This window comes from Pleurodeles waltl, chromosome 12 (genome assembly GCF_031143425.1).
Source record: "Pleurodeles waltl isolate 20211129_DDA chromosome 12, aPleWal1.hap1.20221129, whole genome shotgun sequence".
Taxonomy (NCBI): Eukaryota; Metazoa; Chordata; class Amphibia; order Caudata; family Salamandridae; genus Pleurodeles; species Pleurodeles waltl.
In genome coordinates, this window is record NC_090451.1 from 4,657,995 (window position 1) to 4,682,213 (window position 24,219).

The 24,219-nt window shown below is 46.8% G+C and overlaps 2 non-coding genes across 2 annotated transcripts; both read left to right on the plus strand.

The window, feature by feature from the left end:
• The first annotated feature begins 11,368 nt into the window (after nt 1–11,368).
• Nucleotides 11,369–11,440, plus strand: TRNAG-UCC (transfer RNA glycine (anticodon UCC)). Its single transcript has one exon. It is a non-coding gene; the product is annotated as a tRNA-Gly (tRNA).
• Nucleotides 11,441–19,705: 8,265 nt separating this feature from the next.
• On the plus strand, nt 19,706–19,777 carry TRNAW-CCA (transfer RNA tryptophan (anticodon CCA)). Its single transcript has one exon. It is a non-coding gene; the product is annotated as a tRNA-Trp (tRNA).
• Nucleotides 19,778–24,219: the final 4,442 nt, after the last annotated feature.

Consider the following 24,219-nt stretch of genomic DNA (forward strand, 5'->3'; position numbering starts at 1 on the left):
AAAAGTTGTTCTTTTAAACTCCAAAATTGACTCCCATGAATTTACCCTAATTTCTCAATTAAAAAAATAATTGCATTTAAAAACTCTTGTTTTATATAAACATAAATGTGGACCAAGCTCTCATAGATTACCTGGAAACCTGCTTCTAATGTGTACTTAGAAGCTTCGCATCATTTATAATGTACCCTTTGGGAAAAATGCAAGTGTTTTAGCTGCATTGAGCAACAAAAATAATGCTATGCCACAATTCTGTATTACATTAACAGGAAGTAGCAGCCTTACCTCACCCCACATTGCTAGTTATTATCTAAACAATGCGTTGGATACTTCAATTGATAGACAGTAGATGGCGCTGTCGTATAAGTCTATAGCCGCATATGATGCATCATTCTTTCCACTTGTGGAGTGGAAAATAAAATATTACGTTTTCCTTCAGCGGAAGATAATACAGAACTAATCATGAACTGTTAAATGAAAATATGGTGCTGGAAGTCAAAATGACTAGCAGAGGACGACTTCGAACCTTGGACCACAGAGTTACAGGCCTACTACTTTTCCACTGGGATCTCTACTGTTTCACACGGAAAAGAGTCCTTAATCCTTTTTATTTAGTGAAATTCTACAGCCCTGTCATTATTGATAAAATATGTGATTCAGCAGAAATATTTCTGCGGTAATGCACACATTATGCGATGCATTTATGTGAGACCAGAGAACCTATTTTTACCAAGAAGGGTTCAAACCAAACATTATGGATCTCTGTACATAAACACAGTGCGTGGTACTTCATGAGATGTATATATGTATTTTGCATTTTGGCCTTTTCCTTTCTGCAGATTTCTTAGAATGTCCCTCAGATTTATTTTCGCATATAATACTGGTGCGTTGAGTTAGTTCACGTGACTGACCACAAACACTCAAGCGACTAAACAATGACTGACCACAAACACGTATACAACGCTCTTCACCCTTAAGACTGGAGGAGTGAGACCATCTGGAGAGGACCCTTTGGGTGCAATAACATTTTCATTTGAGGCTCTGTTTCTCCCTGTCTTTTTACATTGCATGCCTCGCTCTGCATTACTCTCCTTCCTGACACATTCTGCTCAGCCCCCTCCAGGATCTTCGCATATACAGAGCAGATGGTTTTAACTTGTCACCTCTGAACATTTAAGACAAAAAATAAAGCGTTGGGATCAAGACCCAGAGGTACTCAGATACCCAGGGGGGTGGAAGTGAACAATTGTATATTGTATATTCAAAGGCACTTTTAACATGCTTATGATCTAAACCTACTTAAGCATTTAAGTGAACCAACATATCTGTTATCATATGTTGTTATGTTACCTTCTGTTGCTTTGTGTTGTGTGTGCTGTGTATGTGTGGTGTGGTGTTACAATATTATAACACACATCTGTCACCTAACAGATCTAGAATATCAAGGTACGTTCAGCTCATGGGGCATCGTCCTGCAAAAATTAGAACCGCCCGGACATACTAATCTTTTAATACCGCAACAAAAGAAGGGCAGATCAATTTTAAAAGGGGCCGTGGAAGTAGAAACCTCCCCAAGTAATCGGGAACATTTGACAATATTAGAACATTGGAATGCTGGGGGCTCCATTGAAAACAATGGAGTGCTGCAGGCTTTTACTGGCCGGTAAAAGCCCGCAGCGCCAACATTCCAATGTTTGCTTTGTTCACAGCAACAGCTGTGAACAAAGCCTCATGGAGCCAGAGGGGATATTAATCCCCTCTGGCTCCGTGAACATTTTTTTTTTTTTTAATGGAACATTCTGCCCTGTGTGGCAGAATGTTCTAATAGCCTTAGAACCCGCCGTAGCGGGCTCTACCGGCTATTAAAGTCCCTCTCCCTTGTTAAATGCCCGAGCCGAGCGGGCCTTTAATAGCCGGTAGAGCCCGCTACGGCGGGATCTAAGGCTATAGTAAAGCATCATAGCATGCTTCATAACGGCACGCACCAACAGTTCTTCATCGGTATGCCCTCGACAGTCAAACAGGCTGGAAGGCAAATTTTAAACGACAACAATCATAACTGGTCCTGATGAAAACTCAGAAAAAATCTGTAAGGAAATGCCTCCTTGGCATGGTTACCCCCTGACTTTTTGCCTTTGCTGATGCCAAGTTATGATTTGAAAGTGTGCTGAGGCCTGCTAACCAGGCCCCAGCACCACTGTTCTTTCCCTAACCTGTACCTTTGTTTCCACAATTGGCACACCCTGGCATCCAGGTAAGTCCCTTGTAACTGGTACCCCTGGTACCAAGGGCCCTGATGCCAGGGAAGGTCTCTAAGGGCTGCAGCATGTCTTATGCCACCCTGGAGGCCCCTCACTCAGCACAGACACACTGCTTGCCAGCTTGTGTGTGCTGGTGGGGAGAAAATGACTCAGGGTGCCATGCCAACCTCACACTATCTATGGCATAGGTAAGTCACCCCTCTGGCAAGCCTTACAGCCCTAAGGCAGGGTGCACTATACCATAGGTGAGGGCATAGGTGCATGAGCACTATGCCCCTACAGTGTCTAAGCAAAACCTTGGACATTGTAAGTGCAGGGTAGCCATAAGAGTATATGGTCTGGGAGTCTGTCATACACGAACACCCCAGCACCATAATGGCTACACTGGAAACTGGGAAGTTTGGTATCAAACTTCTCAGCATAATAAATGCACACTGATGCCAGTGTACATTTTATTGTGAAATACACCCCAGAGGGCATCTTAGAGATGCCCCCTGAAAACATACCCGACTTCCAGTGTGGGCTGACTAGTTTTACCAGCCTGCCACACACCAGACATGTTGCTGGCCACATGGGGAGAGTGCCTTTGTCACTCTGTGGCTAGTAACAAAGCCTGTACTGGGTGGAGGTGCTTCTCACCTCCCCCTGCAGGAACTGTAACACCTGGCGGTGAGCCTCAAAGGCTCACCCCCTTTGTTACAGCACCCCAGGGCACTCCAGCTAGTGGAGTTGCCAGCCCCCTCCGGCCACGGCCCCACTTTTGGCAGCAAGGCCGGAGGAGATAATGAGAAAAACAAGGAGTCGTCACTGGCCAGTCAGGGCAGCCCCTAAGGTGTCCTGAGCTGAGGTGACTCTGACTTTTAGAAATCCTCCATCTTGCAGATGGAGGATTCCCCCAATAGGATTAGGGATGTGCCCCCCTCCCCTCAGGGAGGAGGCACAAAGAGGGTGTAGCCACCCTCAGGGCTAGTAGCCATTGGCTACTAACCCCCCAGACCTAAACACACCCCTAAATTGAGTATTTAGGGGCTCCCAGAACCTAGCAAGATAGATTCCTGCAACCTGAAGACGAAGAAGGACTGCTGGCCTGAAAGCCCTGCAGAGAAGACGGAGACACCAACTGCTTTGGCCCCAGCCCTACCGGCCTGTCTCCCCGCTTCAAGAAAAACTGCAACAGCGACGCGTTCCACAGGGTCCAGCGACCTCTGGACCCTCAGAGGACTACCCTGCATCTAAAAGGACCAAGAACTCCCTAGGACAGCGGCTCTGCTCCAAAGAAGAAACATCTTTGCAATAAAGACAACACTTTTCTCGCCGGAAGCATGAGACTTTGCAGTCTGCACCCGAGACCCCCGGCTCGACCTGCGGAGAAACAACACTACAGGGAGGACTCCCCGGCGACTACGACCCTGTGAGTAGCCAGAGTTGACCCCCCTCAGCCCCCCCAGCGACGCCTGCAGAGGGAATCCAGAGGCTCCCCCTGACCGCAACTGCCTGCTTCTAAGAACCCGACGCCTGGTAAAGACACTGCACCCGCAGCCCCCAGGACCTGAAGGATCCGACCTCCAGTGCAGAAGCGTTCCCCAGGTGGCCCTCTCCCTTGCCCAGGTGGCGGCTACCCCGAGGAGCCCCCCCCTTGCCTGCCTGCATCGCTGAAGAGACCCCTTGGTCTCCCATTGAACTCCATTACAAACCGACGCCTGTTTGCACTCTGCACCCGGCCGCCCCCGTGCCGCTGAGGGTGCACTTTCTGTGCTGACTTGTGTGTCCCCCAGTGCCCTACAAAACCCCCTGGACTGCCCTCCGAAGTCGCGGGTACTTACCTGCTGGCAGACTGGAACCGGGGCTTCCCCTTCTCCATTGAAGCCTATGCGTTTTGGGCACCACTTTGACCTCTGCACCTGACCGGCCCTGAGCTGCTGGTGTAGTAACTTTGGGGTTGCTCTGAACCCCCAACGGTGGGCTACCTTGGACCCAACTTTGAACCCTGCAGGTGGTTTACTAACCTGCAAAACTAACAAATACTTACCTCCCCCAGGAACTGTTGAAAATTGCAGTGTCTAGTTTAAAAAAAGCTTATTGCCATTTTTGTGAAAACTGTACATGCTATTTTTCTGATTCAAAGTTCTTAAGTTACCTAAGTGAAATACTTTAAATGAAAGGTATTACTTGTAAATCTTGAACCTGTGGTTCTTAAAATAAACTAAGAAAATATATTTTTCTATACAAAAACCTGTTGGCCTGGAATTGTCTTTGAGTGTGTGTTCCTCTTATATTGCCTGTGTGTGCACAACAAATGCTTAACACTACCCTCTGATAAGCCTACTTCTCGACCACACTACCACAAAATAGAGCATTAGAATTATCTCTTTTGCCACTATCTTACCTCTAAGGGGAACCCTTGGACTCTGTGCATGCTATTTCTTACTTTGAAATAGTACATACAGAGCCAACTTCCTACAATATCCCCATATGCTCCTGGAACACTTGTGCTCTAAAAAACCTGGTTACCAATAAGCTGGCACTGGGTTTCCTAAAGCAGTTTGAAATCTTCATGTTGCAGGAAACATGGTGCATGGAGCCAATACACATTTCTGGACATTCAGGGATAGACGTCTCTGCAAAACAACCTCAAAGTCACAGACACCCCAAGGGGGGCCTTACAACATACTGCTCCACGAAAATCAACTGGGTGATCAAACAGATCGACCTGGGCATTGACTGGCTGCTACCAACTATGTTGGAACACTGGGCTCCATTAGGCAACAACAGAACCCTACTACTGATCAATGTATATAATCATCCTAATAAAATGCAAAACAGAGAAAATATGGAAACGTTGATCAGCATTGTAAAAATGCTGCAGAAGCAAAATAAGGACGCAATCCTCATTCTGTCTGGCGATTTCAACCTTGATTTGAGAAAGTGCAGCACAAAACCTCTAAATGGAACATACACTAACTCAAAGCTTGAAACCCTGTGTTTGCGTTGCCTGATTCCTCTTCCTGAGGATGCTTCATCCGCACAAGTAACCTTCTTAAGTGGCACAAAAAAATCTAACATCGACTTTACATTTATCAATGAAACTGCACTGCCATTGGTTTTAGCATATAGGATCCAAGAACGCACTGAGAGCGATCACTTCCCACAACTCATTAAGATCCAGAATGAATGGAACCGGCTACCCTCTGCCAATATCATAATTTCAGCCCCAGTGACTTATGACACAAAAAAATTTAAATGGAAGGGGCCAGGCCTCGGTATAGTAATGGAAGAAGTGTACCGCAGTGCTGGCACAATTAATGAGCTTAAAGAAACACTAAGAATGCAGGAACAAGAAAATCATCCTCTAGGAGAACGAGTGACCGATAGGACGCACTTGTGTGATTCCTTAATGAATACATTTTCCATCAAAAAAAGTCTCCCAATTTAGGTCATAGAAACAAAAAACAAAGTTAAGAGCGGCAGAGCAGAAAAGCCATGGTTTAACAAAACACTGCATAATCAGAAAAATCAAGTCTCTAGAGAATTAAAAGAAGTCCTAAAGGACACACGCTGGGGAAGGAAATCTGACAACACAAGGCTCTCTGAGCTAAGAGCCAAATACAAGAAAAATTGCTGGATGGCAAAACGGAGCTATCATGAGGATTTGTGGACCAAGCTGCTCATGTCCAACAAACAGAAAAATAATGAAAAGTTCTGGGAACTGATAAATGTACTAAATCAGGGGAAAAAAATCGACATATGAACACCGGAATTGATGCGGCCACATGGGAAGCCCACATACAAACAATGTTCTCACGCCCAGTACACCATATGAAGGAGGAGGCCACTCAGTCAGCCAATGACCCAAGTAAGATAACTTTGGTTTCAGAGAGACAACGCAAACAGATTTACTTATAAACCAAAATGAACAAAAGTACACACTAAAGAGCATCGACATCGAAAAGGTGATAAGCCTTATAAAGAAATTAAAACTGGAAGGCTCAGCTGGCCGGAACGGAATGCCAAATGCCCTATTTAGAGGAGACCCTTCATTCTGGGCACAATATATGATGCTGCTTTTTGATGACCCCCAGGGCACCACGGGTCTACCAGACGCATGGAAAGGCAGTATCATCCATCCAATATATAAAGCATGCAACCCCGCTAGCCCTTCAAACTACAGGCTAATAGCATTGATAGATGTGGAAATAAAACTCTACTCAGCATGTTTACTGCAACTACTAGCAGAATGGATTCATGACAGACATCTAATTCCACAATGCCAGACACGTTTCAGAACTGGTATGGGAGCCTCCACTAACCTGGCAACCCTGGCTCTGTTGGGAAACAAAGCCAGGCTTAAGAAGAAAAGGCTATTCACATGTTTTATTGATCTAAAGGCAGGGTTTGATTTCGTACCAAGAACCCACCTATGGGACAAACTGAAAGGTTGGGGCTTACCCTGTAGCCTTCTCAATGCAATGATGGACTTGTACATAGGCACTTGGGCGCAAGTAAAAATCGAAGAAGGTGGCTACCTCACCAACAGAATATTGATGGCAAAAGGACTAAAACAAGAATGTATTAGCTCCTACGCTGTTCAACTTATATCTTGCCGACCTAGCTGAGGCTCTAGCATCGGTAAACAGCCATCCGCCAATATTGCCCAAGAAAGGAATAGCATGGCTACAGTATGCAGACGACAGTCATACTCAGCCAAACACAAGTCGGCCTACAGCATAGCATCAACGCATTTCATACATACATAACAATGCAAGGTCTGGAATTGAATTTGAGTAAAACTAAGGTTGGCCGCCTAGTAGACATAAAGTACAAATCTTCTTCATGGTTCATAAAGGGAACCCGGGTGGAGGCTGCCCCCACATACAAATATTTGGGATTCACCATGGACCGCCTCTTGACCTTCAAGCCACAGCTTGCTGTTGCTCAAGCTAAAGCCCTTTCATTGACCTATGGCTTCAAAATACTAAAACAAAAACTGAGCTGCCCGTCATATTCACACCTCCTTTCAGTCACGGCAGCACGACTAATGCCGACTGTCACTTATGGCGCCGAAATCATGCTGGGGAAGGAGGCAGTTTTTTTCAATCAAGTCCAGACAAAGGCCTACAAAATGGTTTTTCGGATACCCCGACCAGCATCTCCAGTCCAGGTCTGCCTAGAATTGGGTCTGAAAAACTACGAATTTCAGAGTAAATGTGCTTTCACCAAATTATGCTGGAGGATGCGTACAGCAGAGATTGGTACCTTAAATAACCTATGTTGGATGGAAATCGAGGAGCAACAGGGTCACAACAATAAAGGCACCTGTGGTCAGCATTTAAACAACTGTTTTAAAGTGCTAGGTCTGCCAGAAGCCTGGGAGCAGAACCTGGGCAAAAAGGAGATTTACCGGAAGGCAAATGCTGTCACTAAGATAAAATCTTTAAATTCTGACAAACAAAAATTGGGAAGAAGAAGACAGCACACCAGGATTGTAACAACATCTTACAAAACCTTACGGGTACAGGAATATTTAGCAGCATCCTTCAACCAGTTGCTGGAACACTAGTTCATGCTCTTTCGATTTGGGTTGATGGAAATGAAAGATATGGGGACATATGTACAAACACTTTTTCCCATAGACACAGAATGGGTAAAAACCTTTGATACATCTGGCCCATGGTCCCTTCATGGAGACAACAAGATCCAACGCATTCCTGTTGACTGTGTGGATACAGACAGGAGTCATTAGAACACATTTTCTGTGTGTGCCCGGTGTTGCTAGGTTACAGGATATTGTATCTGAAAAATATTTTTAGGATATTGAACATGCAGTCCAGCCGTCATCAGTTGGCTCAGCGGACTCTCAATACTCTTTTCTTGTCGGGGGACCAAATTTATGGTACAGGCCCAGAAAGAACTAGAGAATAAAGTCTAAGCCGAGTGCGCACGGGTTATCATTTTATGTTAGTAAAGCACCCAACAGGTTAGCTGCAGCCAGAAAACAGTCTCAGGTATAACTTAGTGTTCGTCATTTTTAGTATTCCCTGAGCCCTACTCATCTACAATCACAGTTTTGCACGGGAGTAAGAAAGTCCTAAATTTAAGACCAAGAGTAAGGTTGGAATCAGTAGAGAACATTTTAGTCATGCACAAATTGATCATTATGATAAGTTTTAGTTTAAACAAGCATTTTATGTTTTTATGAGTCTCTATTTAATACAGTGAGTATGCTAAGTATTTCTACAAATATGTATGTTTGAATTGCAATGGTTTTAACTAACTGTGCCAATAAATTTAAACTTGAAACTATAACACACATCTGTCACCTTCTTGGCCTCTCATTCTTCTTGACAAAGAGCAGAGTGTTGCTGCAAGTTTTTTGGAAGCGACAAACACATTCAGTGTGCGCCCGGCTGAGGCTGTCGATCGTTTCACTGGTTCTTCTAATTGTGAGGTTGTGTGCTGGTGTTTAGGGATTGGACCGGTGTAGTCCGGTATTGAAATTGTGAACACTTTAGAATATGCGCCACCGGGTCAGTGAGTCCACCTCTGAATGCAGGGTTACCACATGGTGCTCTGTTAGTCAGTAGGACAGGGGGGGAGGTGTGTGGTGCAGTGTAGGTGCAGGTCCTCAGTCTGAGACTCTTCACAGGTTTGATGCCTTTGTGGACACCCACAATCCGGCTGATGTGCTTAAGACGAGTCCTGCTGTACTATGTGGGGCTTGTTTGTCTCAGGAAGTGTAAGCCACTGTGAGGAAGAGTAGATCACTGATTCATGGGAGGCAGGAGGGGGTTGTAGAAGGTCTAAACACAGTTGTGTGCCTCTGCAGCTGTGCATGTGTTTTCACTAGGTTTTAAGGGGCAGCGACCATTGGAGGGTGTTGTCAGTTACTACAGATATCAGTGCACCCACAGGGGTGGGCTGGTCAGGGCTTGCTTCAGGTGAGGTTGTGTCAATGAGCTGGGGTTGCTTCGCATGAGGTTGTGTTAGTGAGTTGGGGTTGCTTTGCATGAGGTTGTGTTAGTGAGTTGGGGTTGCTTCGCATGAGGTTGTGTTAGTGAGTTGGGGTTGCTTTGCGTGAAGTTGTGTTAGTGAGTTGGGCTTGCTTCTCGTGAGGTTGTGTCAGTGAGTTTGGCTTCCTTCAGGTGAGGTTGTGTCAGAGAGTTGAGCTTCGGGTGAGGTTGTGTCAGTGAGTTGGGCTTCGGTGAGGTTGTGTTAGTGAGTTGGGGTTGCTTCGCTTGAAGTTGTGTCAGTGAGTTGGGCTTGCTTCAGGTGAGGTTGTGTCAGTAAGTTGGGCTTCGGGTGAGGTGTGTTAGTGAGTTGGGGTTGCTTTGCGTGAGGTTGTGTCAGTGAGTTGGGCTTCAGGTGAGGTTTTGTCAGTGGGTTAACCTTGCTTCAGATGAAGTTGTGTCAGTGAGCTGGGCGCTGTGGGCGGGGGGGGGTTCGGTTGGATACCATGGTGAATCATGGCATGCGGAGCTTGCAGGGTTCAGCAATTGTCGTTTGACTACCTTGCTTCGATGCATTGATGCGGCGTTTCGTTTTTGTTGCTGTGATTGGTCCCCTTATTGATTTCTTTTTAAGAATAACATTTACACGTTTCCAGACATGAAGAGAAACACTCTGTCTCTCCCGTTCCCCACTTTAATGTGTTTTCTCAAAAACTGACCCGTTCGTGATGGTGAAACCGGAAGGACTGAAGCTCAGCAGCGCCTTTCCCTGTAGTCCATCTCTCCTTCCTGCCCCAGGCTGCAGTAGTACCACTCGTGTGCTCTTGGGCATGTAAGGCCCGTGTGGTCTTTTGTAAACTAACGTCAGGAGCAGGGCCCCCACCAGTGGGATACGGCATCCGGACCCGTATCAGAATGTGTGAGGTTTTCCACCCCTAGAACATGCCACACTCTGTGGTACCAACCCTCCAGGGTGGCACCAGCATAGCTGCCAAGTTTCCCAGGTCCATTCTTTATGTGTTGCTCCAATCCGAGTTTTTTTTACTTTGAATTCTGGACTTGTAGTCCTGTTTTATAATGGAATAAATAAAACTAAAACTCCCAGAATTCAAACTAAAAACTTGGACTGGAGCAGCACATCACGCACTGACCCGGGAAAACCTGGAATGGATGCCCCGGTCAGCAGCCAGCTAGTAGGGTCTGACCGGCCAGTGATAAGAGCGCATTTTCCCGCAAGTTTCCCCGCGTGTTTATTCAGCATTCAGACAAGATATGGGGGGGTCTCTGGGATGATGTTCCATCACCCCAGGAACCCCTGGCCAGACGGGGTGTATTAAAGGATGCCCCATAGAATGAGGTGGTTCTCCCCCGCCTGTAGCCCCCCAGCACAGGTCCCATCTTGTTCTTTCCAGCGCGTGAAGTCGATGTGCGGACCCCAGGGACCTCGGGTGGATTCTTGGTACATTCTACCTCCGAGAGGCCCGTGAGGTCCCTTTAATGCAGCGGTGAGTCTGGTGGACTATTCGGCTTCTGTAAACTGAAGGTTCAACCCTCTCCCGGCAGCTCTGAAAGCTTCTCTTCTGTGCCGGGCTTCTTTCTAGTGACAATGTAGAGATTCTTGAAATAATGGTGAGGTTGGGTGGCGTGTGTGGGTGGGGAAATGGGGAGGGGGCACCATCGCTTTCCTTAAAACAGATTGTCTGGAGCTGGATAACCCTTGATTGACACCACGGATCTCCCCCTGCAGGTTGGTTTACCGCCCCTCGACAGGTCGAATTCACTGTTCTAGGCCACAGGGCGTGCAGCAGGTAGAGTGGCACCGAGGACCAGTGGTTTCTGGGGCTCATGTCCATTCTGACCCTGGCGCCCATAATACTAAGGCTAACCTACTGCTAGGACCGGAGGGAAGTCAGCATACGATTAAATTGCGGAGTTTGGGTGATGCTGCTGGTTTCTGTCTGAGTAGAATTGATGGCTTCAGTTATTGGTGCTCAGTCCCGCGGAGGGGCTGTTAAAACTGGACTATCTGGGGGCTCTTAGACGGGTGAGTGGAGTGAAAAGTCTGTGCGGGAATGCTCGCCTTAGCTGCAGAATAACTCTTCTGTGAAGATATCGGCGGGCTTGTGTTATTTCTCAGAGGGAAAGCAGCTCCTACAATAGTAGCAAGCGTTGGTGGTATAGTGGTGAGCATAGCTGCCTTCCAAGCAGTTGACCCGGGTTCGATTCCCGGCCAACGCAGTATATATTTTTGTGCAATAATATAATTTCATTATTACTGTGTGAGTTTCACTTTGATAGTAAATCATTTAGTCTGTCTCACGACTGACATTGACTCACAAGGATACAGAACTAAGGAAACCACGAGGAATGATATCACGGAGAGGCCGGAGCGACTCGGACGCATTTCCACCCACAGGTTTATGTTCTGGATCTCCTCCTGCAGGGCTGCACCGGCAGCTGACACACCGGGTGAACGTATGTGCAGCCACTTCTGAACAGAATCGTGAATTACTCCAGTACTTCGAGCTCTGGCTCCATAGCAAGAACTAGTACGTGTTTGCAGCTGCACATCCTGTACATGATGACGTGGGAACTGTAAGTCAGTGCCTCAGTTCTGTTTTGCTGTTCGGTAGGACAGTGAATCCCTCAGTCCTTTCAGCGCTAGTAGCATCTCCAGACCCTCAACCCACTGGGGATTTTCCGGGGTCTGCAGCGGCCAATCCTGCACTTTCTACTTGTTAAGAAATCATTCACAAAACGGGAGATTAACCCTTTCTGAAAGAGGCCCTGGTTTATTGCCCCGAATGTTAGACCAAGGTCGGTTCTTTGCAGTAGTCCGGACAGTTGGCTCAGCTGGTAAAAACTACAACTGTGTGAAACAGAAAAACATTGTTTCACAGAAATGTGTTATAATGCTGTGAGGTATAGTGGATTTATTGTGCTTAAACGACTGTGAGATTAGCGAGGGGAGTAGTTTGCTGTCTCTCATTTGTAAAAAAAAAAAAAAAAATGTGAGAAATTAATTTCTCACTGATGAAATTCATGAAGTTCTGTGAGTATTGCATGGTGTGAAATTCGCAGATCTTGCTGGTGTAATAAAACTTCGCTCAGGCTTGGTGAGAAAATGCTGTTAACAAAAATATAAATTTAATTGTTCGACTTACCTTGAAAGCTTATGTCAGGTGACCCTCAATGACTAAAGACTTTAGGGGTGACAGTGCAAACCTTGTGGCTGGTATCACCGGTGCCATTGAAACATAACAGTGCTGCAAAGATACTGATAGCTAAAACCCTGTCCTTTCAGTCTTCGTTGTCAGAGGGCAGCAAAGCTGAACGGATTAATCTTCTTATTTAAGGTGAAATTGCTTTAGAAACTCAGAGAATCTGACACATGAATAACACAAAAGACCGGTTGTCAAATCAGAGCTCTGGCCGCTTTCTTTAGTAGAGGTGGTTGGATTATTAAATATGAAACTTCTATAGTTCACTACATTTCTACCGAATGCGAGGACAATCTGACTGTCTCAGGAAGTTGCCCCTCAGTTGTATAAGGGGATACCTTCCATCAAACTTTTTGACAGGTGCCCGCCCCGTGATCACGTAGGCAATGACGTGGGTACCCTGCCCCGTGATGACGTAAGTAATGACGTAGGTGAGTCACGTGGGTTGTGACATGATGTGATGCTGTGTTAGTCACGTGCCCTGATGCTGTCCCTTGTGTGTAGGTCTATGGACTGTGTGAAATGGCGGCTGTGCAGGTGTGCGGCATGCTTCATGGCCTAAGAGGACAAGTGTGGACATGTCAGACATTCAGGACCGAGTGGCTGCCTGGGGGGCCACCTCGCAGGGCAGAGCATTGGGGTTGTAATGACAAACCTCCACCCTACCAACTAATCCAAAAAGAGGGGCTGGGCAAATGCTGCAAAGGTCATGACATATGGTTACTGTTACGTGTAACCCCTCAACGTATCAGAGCCGTCAAGGTGAGCATGTGACCGCTATGTTGTAGAGGCGTACGCCCTTTTTGAACCATTGAATACATATAAGGAGCCGGCCAGAGCAGCACGCCAAACCGAGAACCATTTCTGAAATAGGTTGTCAAGGCATTATGAAGAGATACAGTCCGCTCACCAGAAAAGCCGCCTCCTCAGGTGCCCAGAACACTATCAATAGATATTATCGGTCCCTAACACCTCTGGTGTGGATGAGAATGCACAGCTGGCTGCCCCTACAGATGGGGGTTCCAACGTTACCGATTTTCAAAAGGAAGTTTGCGAGCGGCTTGAAAAGCTCAGCCTCTAGGATTTGCCGCAACTGAAATCCCCTATTAAGGTTGAAGGCGACGGCCGCGAAGCCTCGAAAGACTAATTAAATGATTCAATCAACTTCATCGACAGTGAAGATGATGAAAACTGTATTGCACCACCGAATTCACAAGTCTATGAAGATATGGGCTTTCAGGAGGACCCTGATCCAGAGGCAGTCGTCGCACAGCCGGCAGGTGTAAACTCTGAAGCCGCTTATACACCAATGGACCTACGCGACTCGCAAGATTTCAGAGCAGCCGCTGAGTGTAGCAAAAATGCTGAGCAGTAAGCTTATCAGAGGGTCGTGTTAAGCATTTGTTGTACACACACCGGCAATTAATGAGGAACACACACTCAAAGACTTACTCCAGGCCAATAGGTTTTTATATTGGAAAAATATATTTTCTTAGTTTATTTTAAGAACCACAGGTTCAAGATTTACATTAAACACTTTAAATGCAAGGTACTTCACTTAGATACTTTAGGAACTTTGAATGAAAACAATATCATGTACAGCCTTTGTAAAAATTGCAATAAGCTATTTTCAAAGTAGACACAGTGCAAAAATCAACATTTCCTGGGGGAGGTAATTAAACGTTAGATTAGGAGGTAAGTAAAACACTTACAAGTCTCAGTCCTGGGGCATAGGCAGCTCACCGATGGGGGTTCAAGGCAACCCCAAAGTTACCACACCAGCAGCTCAGGGCTAAAAGCTCATTTATGGTCGGCCTTTGGTGCGAATCATATGGCAAAAGGTGGTTTGTTAAGATGAGAGCACTCATATCGTGCTAGGCAAAATATACAGTGGAGGCACTCATTTTTGTGTCAGGTGTATGTAGAGATGAGACAGCGACTTTTATGCACTAATGAGCCACGCAATTGTGTTACATCTTGGGGTTCAGTCCAAGCCATATTGAGCAGACGAGAGCGGTCATGGTGGCGGGCGCCTGGCTGTCGGGCAGGGTGTAAGGCTCAATAGTGTACAGTGAGACTCTGTAGGGCTTTGTAGGAAAGTACCATCTTGCCTGGCATGTTACCCCCATTTTTCACTGTATATATGTTGTTTTAGTTGTATGTGTCACTGGGACCCTGGTAACCCAGGGCCCCAGTGCTCATAAGTGTGCCTGAATGTGTTTCCTGTGTAGTGACTAACTGTCTCACTGAGGCTCTGCTAATCAGAACCTCAGTGGTTATGCACTCTCATTTCTTTCCAAATTGTCACTGACAGGCTAGTGACCATTTTTACCAATTTACATTGGCTTACTGGAACACCCTTATAATTCCCTAGTATATGGTACTGAAGTACCCAGGGTATTGGGGTTCCAGGAGATCCCTATGGGCTGCAGCATTTCTTTTGCCACCCATAGGGAGCTCTGACAATTCTTACACAGGCCTGGCACTGCAGCCTGAGTGAAATAACGTCCACGTAATTTCACAGCCATTTTACACTGCACTTAAGTAACTTATAAGTCACCTATATGTCTAACCTTTACCTGGTAAAGGTTAGGTGCAAAGTTACTTAGTGTGAGGGCACCCTGGCACTAGCCAAGGTGCCCCCACATTGTTCAGAGCCAATTCACTGAACTTTGTGAGTGCGGGGACACCATTACACGCGTGCACTACATATAGGTCACTACCTATATGTAGCTTCACCATGGTAACTCCGAATATGGCCATGTAACATGTCTATGATCATGGAATTGCCCCCTCTATGCCATCCTGGCATTGTTGGTACAATTCCATGATCCCAGTGGTCTGTAGCACAGACCCTGGTACTGCCAGACTGCCCTTCCTGGGGTTTCTCTGCAGCTGCTGCTGCTGCCAACCCCTCAGACAGGCAGCTGCCCTCCTGGGGTCCAGCCAGGCCTGGCCCAGGATGGCAGAACAAAGAACTTCCTCTGAGAGAGGGTGTGACACCCTCTCCCTTTGGAAAATGGTGTGAAGGCAGGGGAGGAGTAGCCTCCCCCAGCCTCTGGAAATGCTTTGTTGGGCACAGATGTGCCCAATTCTGCATAAGCCAGTCTACACCGGTTCAGGGACCCCTTAGCCCCTGCTCTGGCGCGAAACTGGACAAAGGAAAGGGGAGTGACCACTCCCCTGACCTGCACCTCCCCTGGGAGGTGTCCAGAGCTCCTCCAGTGTGCTCCAGACCTCTGCCATCTTGGAAACAGAGGTGCTGCTGGCACACTGGACTGCTCTGAGTGGCCAGTGCCACCAGGTGACGTCAGAGACTCCTGCTGATAGGCTCCTTCAGGTGTTAGTAGCCTTTCCTCTCTCCTAGGTAGCCAAACCCTCTTTTCTGGCTATTTAGGGTCTCTGTCTCTGGGGAAACTTTAGATAACGAATGCATGAGCTCAGCCGAGTTCCTCTGCATCTCTCTCTTCACCTTCTGATAAGGAAACGACCGCTGACTGCGCTGGAAGCCTGCAAACCTGCAACATAGTAGCAAAGACGACTACTGCAACTCTGTAACGCTGATCCTGCCGCCTTCTCGACTGTTTTCCTGCTTGTGCATGCTGTGGGGGTAGCCTGCCTCCTCTCTGCACCAGAAGCTCCGAAGAAATCTCCCGTGGGTCGACGGAATCTTCCCCCTGCAACCGCAGGCACCAAAAAGCTGCATTACCAGTCCCTTGGGTCTCCTCTCAGCACGACGAGCGAGGTCCCTCGAATCCAGCGACGCTGTCCAAGTGACCCCCACAGTCCAGTGACTCTTCAGCCCAAGTTTGGTGGAGGTAAGTCCTTGCCTCACCTCGCTGGGCTGCATTGCTGGGAACCGGGACTTTGCAGCTATTCCGGCCCCTGTGCACTTCCGGCGGAAATCCTTTGTGCACAGCCAAGCCTGGGTCCACGGCACTCTAACCTGCATTGCACGGCTTTCTAAGTTGGTCTCCGGCGACGTGGGACTCCTTTGTGCAACTTCGGTGAGCACTGTTTCACGCATCCTCGTAGTGCCTGTTTCTGGCACTTCTCCGGGTGCTACCTGCTTCAGTGAGGGCTCTTTGTCTTGCTCGACGTCCCCTGTCTCTGCAGGTCCAATTTGCGACCTCCTGGTCCCTCCTGGGCCCCAGCAGCGTCCAAAAACGCCAAACGCACGATTTGCGTGTAGCAAGGCTTGTTGGCGTCCTTCCGGCGGGAAAACACTTCTGCACGACTCTACAAGGCAAGACGGGTTCCGTCCACTAAAGGGGAAGTCTCTAGCCCTTTTCGTTCCTGCAGAAACCTCAGCTTCTTCTGTCCAGTCGAAGCTTCTTTGCACCCGCAGCTGGCATTTCCTGGGCATCTGCCCATCTCCGACTTGCTTGTGACTTTTGGACTTGGTCCCCTTGTTCCACAGGTACCCTAGATTGGAAATCCACAGTTGTTGCATTGCTGGTTTGTGTCTTTCCTGCATTATTCCTCTAACACGACTCTTTTGTCCTTAGGGGAACTTTAGTGCACTTTGCACTCACTTTTCAGGGTCTTGGGGAGGGTTATTTTTCTAACTCTCACTATTTTCTAATAGTCCCAGCGACCCTCTACAAGGTCACATAGGTTTGGGGTCCATTCGTGGTTCGCATTCCACTTTTGGAGTATATGGTTTGTGTTGCCCCTATCCCTATGTTTCCCCATTGCATCCTATTGTAACTATACATTGTTTGCACTGTTTTCTAAGACTATACTGCATATTTTTGCTATTGTGTATATATATCTTGTGTATATTTCCTATCCTCTCACTGAGGGTACACTCTAAGATACTTTGGCATATTGTCATAAAAATAAAGTACCTTTATTTTTAGTATAACTGTGTATTGTGTTTTCTTATGATATTGTGCATATGACACTAAGTGGTACTGTAGTAGCTTCACACGTCTCCTAGTTCAGCCTAAGCTGCTCTGCTAAGCTACCATTATCTATCAGCCTAAGCTGCTAGACACCCTATACACTAATAAGGGATAACTGGGCCTGGTGCAAGGTGCAAGTACCCCTTGGTACTCACTACAAGCCAGTCCAGCCTCCTACAGGCTTCAGTTTTTGCTTCTACACGATCTGAAGGCTTATCCTCATGCTTTGGGCCTCAGTGGGGAATCTCAGCTCTGAAGAACTGAAGGGTTTATGGCATCAGGGAGACGGCACACCAGGACCAGGCTTAGCTGCCACATTCTTCTGCGTCAGGCCACCCCCCCTTTTTTTGCCATTTTTGTGCCATTTTTTGGTCGAGCGTAAGCCATCGGCCTCGTGTCCACTTTTAGAATACTTCTTATGGCTTAAAGCAATTTCATTTGTTGGTTGCAGTGTCCTTTAAAAATCGCTAGTGGTCAGTTCTGCCTTTTTCTCACTCCTTGTACTGTTTCAGAGCAGTGACCAACTACTGTACTGATCCACTTTGGTTTCTTTATCTGTTGCTGGGACTGACTATTTTTGTTATTTCTTTGGTACTCCCTTTTCACTGTGGGCGTTTTAGGCTGGTAGCGACCTGCGTTTTGTTGCAGCATTTCATTCCTCCCACCTCCTCCCATTTCGCTGACATTTGTTTTGGCTTTATTCCAGTGCTGTCCTCGTTTACCTCCGGGTCCTAAAATACGCTTATTTTAAAAAAGAAACACACCATTGTTTAGCTCACTGTTCACGAAAGCCACAATATGCCCTTTCTGGTACAATGTAGCTAAACCTAGAAGCAATAATGTGAATCTTGCTTAGCCTCACATGCATCTTGAGTCTCTTTCTCAAGGACCCCTCCCTGCCAGCTCTCACGACATAGCACATAGGGCATTTCTTACCTCCTTTATTGGGGGAAAAAAAATCTTCTCAGGCTGCTCTGCTATTGTTAACTTCATTCGAGCTTTGTTGAAATGGAAGGCAATTAGGCTTTCAAGATGTTTCATTCTGTTAAAACAAAAAGAAAATACTTTTCCAGCCTGATTTCCCAATTTCTGTTCAGACGTTTAGGCAAGGAAAGTCCAGTTATGAATTTACAATGCCAATAGCTCAAACTCAAGAAAATGCAAGACCTATAGAATTGCAAATGCTTGTTCTGATTAATAGTTTGCAGTTGGTGGTTCATGGTGTTTCGTGGTGGTTCACAGTGGGGGTTTGAAAGAGCACAAAATGTGCAATAGCTCCAAAATTCCACTAAATCCAACAAGTGGAATACAGTCGTGAAAAGTGGCAAGTTCAATCTGCCAGTGATTTTTTTTCTATAGATTTCTGTTTCACATTTTTCTCCCACTAGTCATAGTCATCTAACTTATTTTTATTAATTGTGATATCATCTATCAAAATCTAGGTCATGTGCACTCCTTCCTTGCCTGACTTAAACATTAGTACAAACCTTTGCAATGGATATCTTGGCCAGTGGTGCAGTGAGGGTACATGGTGCCCTCATGCAAGCAAGGGAAATGCATCCATGTCCTCTGGTTAAGTAGCAAAAAGCCTAATTGGGATGTAGTGGTCCGCTCAAATTCAACAACCTCAGTGCCACTGCACCTGCTGCACTGTTGATAGATACCATTGTGATGTTCCTGGGGCCACACCCTTCAAAGGATAGAAAATACTTGAAATTAACTGAAAAGTTAAGGAGGAGAATTTCCTAGCGCGAGTAACAACTTCAACAAGGTATCCCTGTGCAAGGATATTTCGGGGCGGGCAGCATTTTCTGTCGCTATTTGAGTATTCTCCGTGACACACTTGAGTGATGTCCACTGGCACAGTTCACTCCAAAATCATCTCTCCACTTGGACTCATGCGTGACTCTCCCATTCACCCAGTAACAGTGCGCCCACCAAAGCAAAGCTACTAACAATTGTGGCCAAGGAGGCAGAGTTCTGACTCTGTGCCCTCGAGGAGAGTGGCATATTAACAAAAAACTCTGTTTGCTGAGTTTATGGGATCTCGGCTGACTTGTGTTACAAATGTCTGATCTTTCGCTCCTGATGATACAAGAAATGTGTTTTTCATAGTCTATGTCACACTTGACAGGACTATAAATTAGCAGCGCCAGCAACAAAGCAAGTACAAGGGTGTCATGAAAATGTAGTAATACATATCGCATGGATGGTCGGTGTTATTGAATGGACTGTAAATGTTTACTTTAGAGTGACCTAGTGCCAGGCCTGTAGAATAGCTTCATGTACTTTAATCTCGTTAATTACTCTGGAAAGTTTGACGAGCAAGAAATCATTTTGCTTACTTGTAAGTCATCCTGTTGAACAGAACAGTAGACCTCGTGGCGCAACGGTAGCGCGTCTGACTCCAGATCAGAAGGTTGCGTGTTCAAATCACGTCGGGGTCAAAAAGTTGTTCTTTTAAACTCCAAAATTGACTCCCATGAATTTACCCTAATTTCTCAATTAAAAAAATAATTGCATTTAAAAACTCTTGTTTTATATAAACATAAATGTGGACCAAGCTCTCATAGATTACCTGGAAACCTGCTTCTAATGTGTACTTAGAAGCTTCGCATCATTTATAATGTACCCTTTGGGAAAAATGCAAGTGTTTTAGCTGCATTGAGCAACAAAAATAATGCTATGCCACAATTCTGTATTACATTAACAGGAAGTAGCAGCCTTACCTCACCCCACATTGCTAGTTATTATCTAAACAATGCGTTGGATACTTCAATTGATAGACAGTAGATGGCGCTGTCGTATAAGTCTATAGCCGCATATGATGCATCATTCTTTCCACTTGTGGAGTGGAAAATAAAATATTACGTTTTCCTTCAGCGGAAGATAATACAGAACAAATCATGAACTGTTAAATGAAAATATGGTGCTGGAAGTCAAAATGACTAGCAGAGGACGACTTCGAACCTTGGACCACAGAGTTACAGGCCTACTACTTTTCCACTGGGATCTCTACTGTTTCACACGGAAAAGAGTCCTTAATCCTTTTTATTTAGTGAAATTCTACAGCCCTGTCATTATTGATAAAATATGTGATTCAGCAGAAATATTTCTGCGGTAATGCACACATTATGCGAAGCATTTATGTGAGACCAGAGAACCTATTTTTACCAAGAAGGGTTCAAACCAAACATTATGGATCTCTGTACATAAACACAGTGCGTGGTACTTCATGAGATGTATATATGTATTTTGCATTTTGGCCTTTTCCTTTCTGCAGATTTCTTAGAATGTCCCTCAGATTTATTTTCGCATATAATACTGGTGCGTTGAGTTAGTTCACGTGACTGACCACAAACACTCAAGCGACTAAACAATGACTGACCACAAACACGTATACAACGCTCTTCACCCTTAAGACTGGAGGAGTGAGACCATCTGGAGAGGACCCTTTGGGTGCAATAACATTTTCATTTGAGGCTCTGTTTCTCCCTGTCTTTTTACATTGCATGCCTCGCTCTGCATTACTCTCCTTCCTGACACATTCTGCTCAGCCCCCTCCAGGATCTTCGCATATACAGAGCAGATGGTTTTAACTTGTCACCTCTGAACATTTAAGACAAAAAATCAAGCGTTGGGATCAAGACCCAGAGGTACTCAGATACCCAGGGGGGTGGAAGTGAACAATTGTATATTGTATATTCAAAGGCACTTTTAACATGCTTATGATCTAAACCTACTTAAGCATTTAAGTGAACCAACATATCTGTTATCATATGTTGTTATGTTACCTTCTGTTGCTTTGTGTTGTGTGTGCTGTGTATGTGTGGTGTGGTGTTACAATATTATAACACACATCTGTCACCTAACAGATCTAGAATATCAAGGTACGTTCAGCTCATGGGGCATCGTCCTGCAAAAATTAGAACCGCCCGGACATACTAATCTTTTAATACCGCAACAAAAGAAGGGCAGATCAATTTTAAAAGGGGCCGTGGAAGTAGAAACCTCCCCAAGTAATCGGGAACATTTGACAATATTAGAACATTGGAATGCTGGGGGCTCCATTGAAAACAATGGAGTGCTGCAGGCTTTTACTGGCCGGTAAAAGCCCGCAGCGCCAACATTCCAATGTTTGCTTTGTTCACAGCAACAGCTGTGAACAAAGCCTCATGGAGCCAGAAGGGATATTAATCCCCTCTGGCTCCGTGAACATTTTTTTTTTTTTTAATGGAACATTCTGCCCTGTGTGGCAGAATGTTCTAATAGCCTTAGAACCCGCCGTAGCGGGCTCTACCGGCTATTAAAGTCCCTCTCCCTTGTTAAATGCCCGAGCCGAGCGGGCCTTTAATAGCCGGTAGAGCCCGCTACGGCGGGATCTAAGGCTATAGTAAAGCATCATAGCATGCTTCATAACGGCACGCACCAACAGTTCTTCATCGGTATGCCCTCGACAGTCAAACAGGCTGGAAGGCAAATTTTAAACGACAACAATCATAACTGGTCCTGATGAAAACTCAGAAAAAATCTGTAAGGAAATGCCTCCTTGGCATGGTTACCCCCTGACTTTTTGCCTTTGCTGATGCCAAGTTATGATTTGAAAGTGTGCTGAGGCCTGCTAACCAGGCCCCAGCACCACTGTTCTTTCCCTAACCTGTACCTTTGTTTCCACAATTGGCACACCCTGGCATCCAGGTAAGTCCCTTGTAACTGGTACCCCTGGTACCAAGGGCCCTGGTGCCAGGGAAGGTCTCTAAGGGCTGCAGCATGTCTTATGCCACCCTGGAGGCCCCTCACTCAGCACAGACACACTGCTTGCCAGCTTGTGTGTGCTGGTGGGGAGAAAATGACTCAGGGTGCCATGATAACCTCACACTATCTATGGCATAGGTAAGTCACCCCTCTGGCAAGCCTTACAGCCCTAAGGCAGGGTGCACTATACCATAGGTGAGGGCATAGGTGCATGAGCACTATGCCCCTACAGTGTCTAAGCAAAACCTTGGACATTGTAAGTGCAGGGTAGCCATAAGAGTATATGGTCTGGGAGTCTGTCTTACACGAACACCCCAGCACCATAATGGCTACACTGGAAACTGGGAAGTTTGGTATCAAACTTCTCAGCATAATAAATGCACACTGATGCCAGTGTACATTTTATTGTGAAATACACCCCAGAGGGCATCTTAGAGATGCCCCCTGAAAACATACCCGACTTCCAGTGTGGGCTGACTAGTTTTACCAGCCTGCCACACACCAGACATGTTGCTGGCCACATGGGGAGAGTGCCTTTGTCACTCTGTGGCTAGTAACAAAGCCTGTACTGGGTGGAGGTGCTTCTCACCTCCCCCTGCAGGAACTGTAACACCTGGCGGTGAGCCTCAAAGGCTCACCCCCTTTGTTACAGCACCCCAGGGCACTCCAGCTAGTGGAGTTGCCAGCCCCCTCCGGCCACGGCCCCACTTTTGGCAGCAAGGCCGGAGGAGATAATGAGAAAAACAAGGAGGAGTCACTGGCCAGTCAGGGCAGCCCCTAAGGTGTCCTGAGCTGAGGTGACTCTGACTTTTAGAAATCCTCCATCTTGCAGATGGAGGATTCCCCCAATAGGATTAGGGATGTGCCCCCCTCCCCTCAGGGAGGAGGCACAAAGAGGGTGTAGCCACCCTCAGGGCTAGTAGCCATTGGCTACTAACCCCCCAGACCTAAACACACCCCTAAATTGAGTATTTAGGGGCTCCCAGAACCTAGCAAGATAGATTCCTGCAACCTGAAGACGAAGAAGGACTGCTGGCCTGAAAGCCCTGCAGAGAAGACGGAGACACCAACTGCTTTGGCCCCAGCCCTACCGGCCTGTCTCCCCACTTCAAGAAAAACTGCAACAGCGACGCGTTCCACAGGGTCCAGCGACCTCTGGACCCTCAGAGGACTACCCTGCATCTAAAAGGACCAAGAACTCCCTAGGACAGCGGCTCTGCTCCAAAGAAGAAACATCTTTGCAATAAAGACAACACTTTTCTCGCCGGAAGCATGAGACTTTGCAGTCTGCACCCGAGACCCCCGGCTCGACCTGCGGAGAAACAACACTACAGGGAGGACTCCCCGGCGACTACGACCCTGTGAGTAGCCAGAGTTGACCCCCCTCAGCCCCCCCAGCGACGCCTGCAGAGGGAATCCAGAGGCTCCCCCTGACCGCAACTGCCTGCTTCTAAGAACCCGACGCCTGGTAAAGACACTGCACCCGCAGCCCCCAGGACCTGAAGGATCCGACCTCCAGTGCAGAAGCGTTCCCCAGGTGGCCCTCTCCCTTGCCCAGGTGGCGGCTACCCCGAGGAGCCCCCCCCTTGCCTGCCTGCATCGCTGAAGAGACCCCTTGGTCTCCCATTGAACTCCATTACAAACCGACGCCTGTTTGCACTCTGCACCCGGCCGCCCCCGTGCCGCTGAGGGTGCACTTTCTGTGCTGACTTGTGTGTCCCCCAGTGCCCTACAAAACCCCCCTGGACTGCCCTCCGAAGTCGCGGGTACTTACCTGCTGGCAGACTGGAACCGGGGCTTCCCCTTCTCCATTGAAGCCTATGCGTTTTGGGCACCACTTTGACCTCTGCACCTGACCGGCCCTGAGCTGCTGGTGTAGTAACTTTGGGGTTGCTCTGAACCCCCAACGGTGGGCTACCTTGGACCCAACTTTGAACCCTGCAGGTGGTTTACTAACCTGCAAAACTAACAAATACTTACCTCCCCCAGGAACTGTTGAAAATTGCAGTGTCTAGTTTAAAAAAAGCTTATTGCCATTTTTGTGAAAACTGTACATGCTATTTTTCTGATTCAAGTTCTTAAGTTACCTAAGTGAAATACTTTAAATGAAAGGTATTACTTGTAAATCTTGAAC